Genomic DNA, 9,521 nt, shown 5'->3' on the forward strand with positions numbered 1-9,521 from the left:
TGTGTGTGTGTGTTTTGTGTGTGTGTGTGTGTGTGTGTGTATCATTGTATTCTATTGGCCAAGATTTTATTCAGGATTTTTGCATCTATGTTCATGAGAGATATTTCTCTTTTGGTGGTGTCTTTACCTGGCTTTGGTATCAAGGATATGTTTGCTTCATAGAATGAGTCTGGGAGAATTCCATCTTTTTCTATTTCCTGAAATAGTTTATGTAGAGTTGATGACAGTTCTTCTCTGAATGTTTGGTAAAATTCACTTGTAAAACCATCTGGTCCCAGTTTTCTTTTGGCTGGAAGTTGTTTTATTACCATTTCAGTTTCTTCTTTTGTAATGGGTTTACTCAGGTATTCAATTTTGGTTTGGGTCAATTTAGGTAGGTTGTGATTTTTTTAACTATTTGTCTATTTCCTTTAGGTTTTCGTAGTTGTTTGAGTATAGTTTTTTAATAATATTATACTGTTACATTTTTTAAATTTTGATTGGTTTGGTTGTGGCGTTGCCCCTTTCATCTCTTATTCTGTTTCACTAGTTTTACTAGTGATTTGTCAGTTTTATTAACCTTTTCAAAAAACCAACTCCTAATTTTGTTGATGCTATCAATTGTTTTTCTGCTCTAATTTTTATAATTTCAGGTTTTTTAGAGGGTGTTGAGTTTTATTGCTGTTCTTTTTCAATTTGTTGCGGGTTTTAGTTTACAGAGTCGATAGTCATTTTTCCTGCGTTTTGACATGTTTCCTTATTGCTATAAATTAATCTCTGATTACTGCTTTGGCTCTTTCCCAGAGGTTTTGGTGTTGTTTTCATTGTCATTTGTTTCAAGAAACTTTTTAATTTAATTTTTTATTTCTTCTAGTATTCACTCATGTTCAAGCAAGGTGGTGTTCCACTTCCAGATATATGTGGGGTTTTCCCCTCCTTTTTCCTCTTGTTGTTAATGTCTAATTTTATTGCATTGTGGTCTGAGAAGATGGTTTGTGTTATTTCTATGTTTTTTAATTTATTGATTCTTGCCTTGTCACCTAAAATCTGATCTATTCTGGAGAATGTTCCATGTACATTGGAAAAGAATGGATACTGTGCTTTTTTTTGGGGGGGGTGAATTAATCTATAAATATCTATGAGATAGAGTTGGTTTATTGTGTGGTTTAATTCTTCAGCATCTTTGTTGAATTTCTTTCTGGTCTTTTTTTGAGAGTGGTGTCTTGAAGTCTCCAACTACTATAGTAGTGTTGTCTATTTCCTTTTTCAGTTTTGTTAGGGTTTGTTTTATATAATTTGCAAGTCTTTTCATTTGGTGTATAGATATTTAGTATTGTTTTGTTCTCTTGTTCCATTGATCCTTTAATCATTATGTAGTGACCGTCCTTGTCCTTTTTGATGGTTTTTGCATTCAAATCTATTTTATCAGAGATTAATATTGGTACTCTTGCTTTTTTCTGGTTGCCATTTGCTTGGTATATTTTTCTCACCCTTTTATTTATAGTATGTCTTTATCTTCATTTTTCAGGTATGTCTCTTGTAGATAGCATATTGGTAGATTTTGGATTTTTATCCAATCTGCTACTCTTTTTCTCTGCAGTGGTACATTTAAACCATTCACATTCAGTGTGATTATTGAGATGCAAAGTTTTATTGCTATCTGTTTGTTATTTTTGGTGTTGCTGTTTATTTTGGTCCATCCTACTTTCTGTGGCACCTCAGTAAGAAGGATATCTTTCAGTGTTTCCTGCAATGCTTGTCTTGTTTTTACAAACTTTTTTAGGTTTTGTTTTTCTGGGAATATCGTGATCTCTCCTTCACATTTGATGGACTATTTTGCTGAGTACAGAATTCTTGTTTGTCAGTTGTGTTCCTTGAGTGTTTGATATATGTTATTCCAATATCTTTTTGCTCACATGTTTTCTGCTGAGAAATTGGCACTTAATCTTATCTCCTCTCTGTTATAGGTTACTCTTTGTTTCTCCCTTGCTGTTTTCTCTCCTTTGGTTATGGCCAATTTGACTATGATATGCCTGGGTGTTTTTCTTTTGAGGGTCTATTCTATATGATGTTCTCTCAGCTTCTTGAATATATATTCTCTCATTCTTCATTATACCTGGAATGTTTTCTTCTAGTAATTCTTCCACAATTTTTTTCATGCCTTTACTTGCTTCATTCTGTTCTGGGATTCTGATGATGCACATGTTATTTCTCTTGATGGTGTGCCACATTATTCTTAGGTTTTCTTCTTTTTCCTTCTTTTTTGAGTCTGCTTTTTGTTCTAGTAGATCAGTGATCAGTGGTGACAATTCTATCTTCTGTTTTACTGGTTCTGTGAACCATCTCTTCAGCTCTGTTGATGTGTCCCTCCATCATGTTGACAGCATCTGAAACATTGGACCTCATATTTTGGATCATGGTTTCTTGTTTTTGTAGTGACTCGAATGTCTCATTTGTTTTATCTGCATTGTTTTGGAATTTTATTTATTTTTTTACGTTCCTATTGGTTTTTGCTTGCAGTGTCCTGTAATTCTTCAAGTATGTCTTTCACCCATTGCAAATATTCAATCATTGTTCTTTTATATTCTGTGTCAGAAAGTTCTATCAGAGTTTCTCACTTCAAGAAATCCATTGATACTGTGTCACTTCGGGGGGGTTAACATCTTGCTTTGCGCTTTGATCTGAAATCACTGCTCCAGGAGAGGGTAGAGCAGCTACCTGCCTGTGTTTCTCTATGAACGTCTGACCCAAGGGAAGATTCACTTCAGGGTCTGTGAGAGCAGCCTCTTGTTGCAGCTAAGTAAGATCGAGATGATATGGATTAAAGGCAAGTTATTTGACTGGACGTGGAGGCACAAGTGTGAAGCAGAATGAGTGTTAGGCGGTTACTGGTGCGGGGATGGCATGCACAGGGATGATTCCAGCTGAGTGGGCTCGTGCAGGGGCTTCACTCAAATTCCAGCTCTCTGGCTTTCTCCAGGCAGCTTTCTCCCAGTGAGGCTCTAGGTCTGGTCGGTCTCTGGGTCCGGCTTCGTTCTGGGTCTGGAGGGTCTGAAGAAATTCAGTCAAATTCTTGCTGTCCTGCTTATTCCTGGCTGACGGCTCCTGCTGTGTATCGCTGTTCCTATGGCTCCCAAACGAATTATTTTAATAATTGTTTTCACTCAAATTTCTACTGTCCTGCTTGCTCTCTGTGCATTGCTCCCTGCATGTCTCTCCCTGTGCATCAATCCCTGTATGTTGCTCCTGTGCGTCCCTACCTGCGTGTTACTCTCTAAGTGGACATTCTAGTGAAATTTCAGAGTCTTTCATGACATACATATTGCTGTTTTTCATCTTTGTAACGATTGTTTTTCCCCCCCTGATTCAGCCAGTGATTTTATTCTTTCTGGAACCATGTCCCTTTTCTTTTTTAACTGTACTAATATATTTACATGTAGTGATCTTTCCTTTATTACTGAATGACATCTTTGATGTCATCCTGCAACTCATCTGGCCTTAAATCCTAGTGTTCAAAGCCTCAAACCTATTATTGAGATAGTTTTAAAATTTTGGTGGGATAGACTCAGGGTCATGCTTTGGTTCTTGTGGACTTCTTTAAATTTTCTTTAGCTTTAATTTGAATTTACACATAAATGAGTTATGGTCTGTTCTACAGTAAGCACCTGGCCTGGCATGACTGTTGATACTGAGCTTCTCCAAGATTTTTTTTTACCCCCCACAGATGTAGTCAGTCTGATTCCTGTGCAGTTCATGAAATGAGGTCTATGTGTATAGTCACCACTTATATTTTTTAGACAGTTACAGTCACTGAATAAAAGAATTGATTGTGCAAACTGCAGTCATTTGATGTGTTTTATTAATTATGCAAATGCATTTGACTATGTGGATCATAACAAATTATTGATGAAATTGAGAATGGGAATCCCAGAATGCTTAATTTTGCTCATATGAAACCTATACCTAGACCAAGAAGCTATTATTGTCCAAACAGAACAAAAGATTTTAAAAGCAAGAAAGGTATTCACTAGGGCCTTATCCTTGTTTCGTACCTATTCAGTATGCATTTGCTGGGCAAATAACCCAGGAAGCTGGATTTTATGTAGAAGAATGTGGCACTAGGTTGAGGAGAAGACTCATGAACAACCTGTGTTACACAGATGGCACAATCTTACTTGCTTATGTTGGAAAGGATTTGAAATGTTTGCTACAGAAAATCAAATACTTAATATAAATATAAATTGCATCTCAACATCAAGAAAACAAGGATCTCTAGTACTGGGCCAATAGATAATATCATGATAGATGGAGAAAAGACTGAAGTTGTTTGTGATTTCATCTTTCTTGAATCCACAATCAACACCCTTGGTACCAGCAGTCAGGAAATCAAAAGAAGGGCATTTCTTGGAGCCCCACGTTCTCTGAGAAGTTCTCCACTCCACAGAGGTTCTTGGCTAAACAAGAAGAGGCCTCTTCCACAGCTACACAGGAGAATCCAGGTACACTTTGACCACCAAGATTTTTTTCTTCAGCGCAGCTTCTTACCACTAGGTCACCATAGCTGCATATACATATGAATGTATGTATGGGTAATAGGGAACTCTGGTGGCCTAGTGGCAAGAAGCTGCACTGCAATCCTGAAGACATGGCTTTTGAATCCACCAACTGCTTCATGGGAAAAGGATGTACAATCTTCCCCTGCAGCCATTACTGCCTCAAAAAACCCTCCAGAGGGTCAGCTATGGGTTGGTTCCAATATGATGGTACACAACAGACACAGTAATAATGGATGACTGGAATGCAAAAGCTGGGAACAAACAAGAATCAATTGTTGGAAAATATGGACTTGGTGACAAATGAGGCTGCAGATAAAATGATAGAATATTGTACAATCAATGATTTACTCGTCGCAAATACCTTTTTTACCTCCTAGTCACATCCGAGAGCTTTATTTGATACAAGTCACTTGGGGTGAGTGAGGCCAGCACACCACCCTCCACAGACCACTCCAGCCGAGGGAGGTGCTCCATGCACATTAGTCTCAGCAGATGGGAACCCCATAATGCAACATCCTGGCAAAGATTACTATAGAATGGGAAATGAGGGTTGCTCCACAGATGTAAGAACAGATCAGATCCTTTATAAATAACCTCCAGTGAAGAGATATGACCCTAATTCATTCTTGTCCACTGGGCACTCTGGGGCAGGCAAGGTCTGGCCCTCACTGAGCTGGGCTGGAAGGGAGAAATGGATCCAGATGACCACTGCAAGGGGTGGGGATGGGGGCACTAAGATGCTGTGAGTTTACAAGATCGTCTGTGAGGGGTCTGCAGCTCCTGCTTGTGTGTTGTTTTGGAATGGGAAGGTAGTGGTCTTTACCCTGGATTCAGTGGCTGCTGGGCTGCACAGGGAACTACTTTGTGGAGAGGATGAGGGCCATGATGAGGCCATAGAGGTCCAGCACCTGGTAAAAATAAGGATTAGAATCATGCCGACCAAGAGCCAGGCCTGCTGGTGGTGCCTTACTGGCCAGTGTCCTCCATAATGCCCATGGCAAAGCTGGCCCCACCCCACTCAGGCCAATGCTCAGCTGGACAAAACTCTAGTGGAGGATGATGTAGTCACTCAGGGAGTTGGAGATGAAGATGGCCACTACCAAGCCGTACGTGACCATGGGATGATGCACTTCACAGTTAGCTCTGACTGCATGACCAAAATGGCTGCAATGCTTGTGCCACTTTGGTGGTGCCATGGGCAGCACCCAGGACACTGTGGACTATGGCAGACCAGGCTCCCATGAAGATGAAAACAGAGGTGTGCTCCTGCCCGCTTTAGTCAGACACCTGCTGGTGGGGGTCAATCTCACTGGGGTGAGTCAGCCAGGTGTGGGCCAGTGGGCAGGTGCAGAGAGGAGGGGACTTGTGGTAAGGCACACAACAAGATAAAGGTAAATAATCCAATAGAAAAATGGGCACAGGATATGAACAGACACATCACCAAAGAAGACGTTCAGATGGCTAACAAGCACATGAAGAAATATTCAAAATCCCTATCTCTAAGGGAGATGCAAAGTAAAACAACTATGAGATCACGCCAGTCAGAATAGCAAAATTTAACAGAACAGCAAGCAACAAATGCGGGCGAGGCTGTGGAGAAACTGGAACCCTTATTCACTGTTGGTGGGAGTGTAAAATGGTGCAACCACTGTGGAAGGCGGTATGGCGCTTTCTCAAAAAGTTGCAAACAGAGATACCATTTGACCCAGCAATTCCACTATTGGGAATATACCCTAAAGAGATCATAACCGCCATCTAAGCAGATATATGCACACCCATGTTTATTGCAGCTTTGTTCACAATAGCAAGGAGTTGGAAACAACAAACTAATAACAAACAAATGGATAGAGAAACTGTGGTATATTCACACAATGGAATACTATGCTGCATTGAGAAACAAGGAACTCATGCAATATTATTCAAAATGGGTGACCCTGGAGGACATTATGCTGAGTGAAGTACCTCAGTCACAAAAGGACAAATACTGCATGGTGCCACTATTGTGAAACAGGACTGGCATCGGGGTTGGGGGGAGACTGAGAAAGATGGGTTCAGTAATGTATACTGCATTTAAACAGATGAGGGAGAAAACTGTTTGAAGTACCTCAGTCACAAAAGGACAAATGCTGCATGGTGCCACTGTTGTGAAACAGGACTGGCATTGGGGTTGGGGGGAGACTGAGAAAGATGGGTTCAGTAATGTATACTGCATTTAAACAGATGAGGGAGAAAACTGTTTAAACGGGATATGTGATTAGGTATTTTTGTCATGACAGGAGACTAGAGTGAAGGCTACATGATGGAGTGGAACTGGAGGGAGGGTTTGTAAAACAATGAAGGAGTTTTTCCTTTACTTTTCCAAGAGGGTAGTGTGCTAGAGGGGAGGGTCGGGAGGGGAGAAAAGTGCAACAATGAATGAATGGAAATCCAAAATCTCTGTAAATTTTTACTGAAATTAATAATAAATTTAAATAAAAAATAAACGAAAAAACTGAGACTATACACATAGATCTCACTAAGTGGACTAGACAGGGATCATATAGATTATACGTGTGAAAAGAATTGCCAGAGAGGCTAAATTTTAGCAGTACCAGGTGCTAGGCCAGGTGCTGATTGTGAAACAATCCATCAACTACTCATATGCAAGTTCAAACTGAAGCTAAAGAAAAGGATTCATAAGAACCAAAATTTGGCCGTGAGTCTATCCCACCTGAATGTTTTAAAACTTTCACAAGAACAGGTTTTAGGAGGGCGGTGGACTGGCCAACCAGCTGAGGGCAGCGCGGGCAGAGTGTAGTGGGCATGGTGTTTGCGGGGCTGCAGGCCGCCCGGTGCTGGCTGCTGTGTGGAGGCCACGACGTGCCACGAGCCGCCTCGTCCTCATCCTGCCCGGGCTGCGGACCACCAGGTCCTGGGGTCCCCTACCCGGGTGGTCCGTGCCCCGCTCTCGCCCCCACGGCCGCCAGCAGCGCCCACCCCAGCGTGCACCTCTGGGTGCGTTACCAAGGACATGCGTAGACTAGTGCACGACCTCCTGCCTCCTGAAGTCTGCTGAACCCGGCGGCCATCTACGCCAACAATGAGATCAGCTTGTGGGATATTGAGGTCTATGGCTTTGACTAGACTACACCCTGGCACAATATGCAGATTCACTGCACCCTGAAATCTTCAGTGCAGCCCAGGACATCCTGATTGAACACTGCAAGTACCCAGAGGGGATTCGCAAGTATGACTACAACCCAGTTTTGCCATCCGAGGCCTCCGCTATGACATCCAGAAGAGCCTCCTGATGAAGATTGATGCCTACCATTATGTGCAGCTGGGGACGGCCTACAGGGGCCTCCAGCCTGTGCCAGGTAAGGACGTGATCCACCTGTATGGGGGCACTCAGCACATCCCCCTGTACCACATGAGCGGTTTCTATGGCAAGGGTCCCTCGATCAAGCAGTTCAAAGTTGCAAGGACCATGGCCTGTATCAGGTGCACTTTAGTCTGACAGCAGACTTTCCCAATGCAATTAGTCTTTTAATTTCCTGGCTGCTAGTACCAAGAATGTTGATTGTAGAGCCAAGCAAACTGAAGCTGTCAACAATCTCAATCTCTTCATCATCCATTATGATGCTGCCAGTTGGCCCAGTGGTGAGAACCTTTGTTTTCTTGAGCTTCAATCCATATTGAAGGCTACAGTCCTTGACCCTCCACAGCAAGTGCTTCAGGCCCTCCTCAGTTTCAACAAGCAGGGTTGTGTCATTTGCATAACACAGATTGTTGATGAGTCTACCTCCAATTCTGATGCCAGACTTCTTTTCATAGAGTCCAGTTTCCTGAATAATTTGTTCTACATATAGATTGAAAATATATGGAGATGGGACACATCCTTGATGCACACTTTTCCCAATTTTGAACAATGCAGTCTCTCCTTGTTCTGACGACTGCCTCCTGGTTCAAGTGTAAGTTTCGCATAAGCACAATCAAGTGTTCTGGGATTCCCATTCTTCTCAGAGTCAGCCACAGTTTTTTTTGTGATCCACACAGTTAAATGCCTTTGTATAGTCAATGAAACACAGATTCCTCTGGTACTCTCTGCTTTCAGCCAAGATCCATCTAACATTAGTTATAATATCCCTACTGCCACAGCCTCTTCTAAATTCAGCTTGAACTTCAGACAGTTCTCTGTTGATGTGCTGTTCCTGTGGTTTTTGGATAATCTTCAGCAGAATCTTGCTTGCGTGTAATATCAATCATATTGTTCAAAATTTTCCACAATCTGTCAATCACCTTTCTTTGGAATGGGAACAAATACAGATCTATTTCAGTCAGTAGGCAAGGTGGTTTTCCCTCCATATTTCTTGGCACAACTTGATGAGCACATCCAGGGTTTCCTCCTCCTGATGGGTCAAAGAAAGTTGTGTTTAAGTTTCTATCTGTAAGTAGTATAGTGATGCCAGCAGCTAAGACTGGTAAGGAAAGTAGAAGAAGAATAGCTGTAATTAGAACAGATCAGACAAATAATGATGTTTGAAATTGTGTTATAGCTGGGGATTTTATGTTAATGATTGTGGTAATAAAGTTAATAGCCCCTAAGATAGAAGAAACTCCTGCTAAGTGTAATGAGAAGATTGTTATATCTACTGATGCTCCGGCGTGAGCTAGATTTCCGGCACCTGCTTCTACTATGGATGATGCTAGAAGTAAGAGGAATGAGGGGGGAAGTAGTCAAAAGCTTATATTGTTTATTCGTGGAAAGGCTATATCGGGGCCTCCAATTATAGGAGGGACTAATCAGTTTCCGAATCCGCCAATTATAATGGGTATTACTATAAAAAATATTATAACAAAGGCGTGGGCTGTTACGATAACATTATAAATTTGGTCATCACCTATTAGAGCTCCTGGTTGGCTTAGTTCAGCTCGGATAAGGATACTTAGGGCAGTTCCTACTATCCCCGCTCATGCTCCGAAAATTAAGTATAATGTACCAATATC

At 41.4% G+C, this 9,521-nt stretch overlaps 1 pseudogene; it reads left to right on the forward strand.

Moving 5' to 3' along the window:
• Window positions 1-7,337: 7,337 nt before the first annotated feature.
• Window positions 7,338-9,183, forward strand: LOC102843537 (annotated as a pseudogene).
• The last annotated feature ends 338 nt before the right edge of the window (window positions 9,184-9,521 follow it).

This window comes from Elephantulus edwardii, unplaced genomic scaffold (genome assembly GCF_000299155.1).
Source record: "Elephantulus edwardii isolate Elephantulus edwardi_28Jun2011 unplaced genomic scaffold, EleEdw1.0 scaffold00446, whole genome shotgun sequence".
NCBI classification, from domain to species: domain Eukaryota; kingdom Metazoa; phylum Chordata; class Mammalia; order Macroscelidea; family Macroscelididae; genus Elephantulus; species Elephantulus edwardii.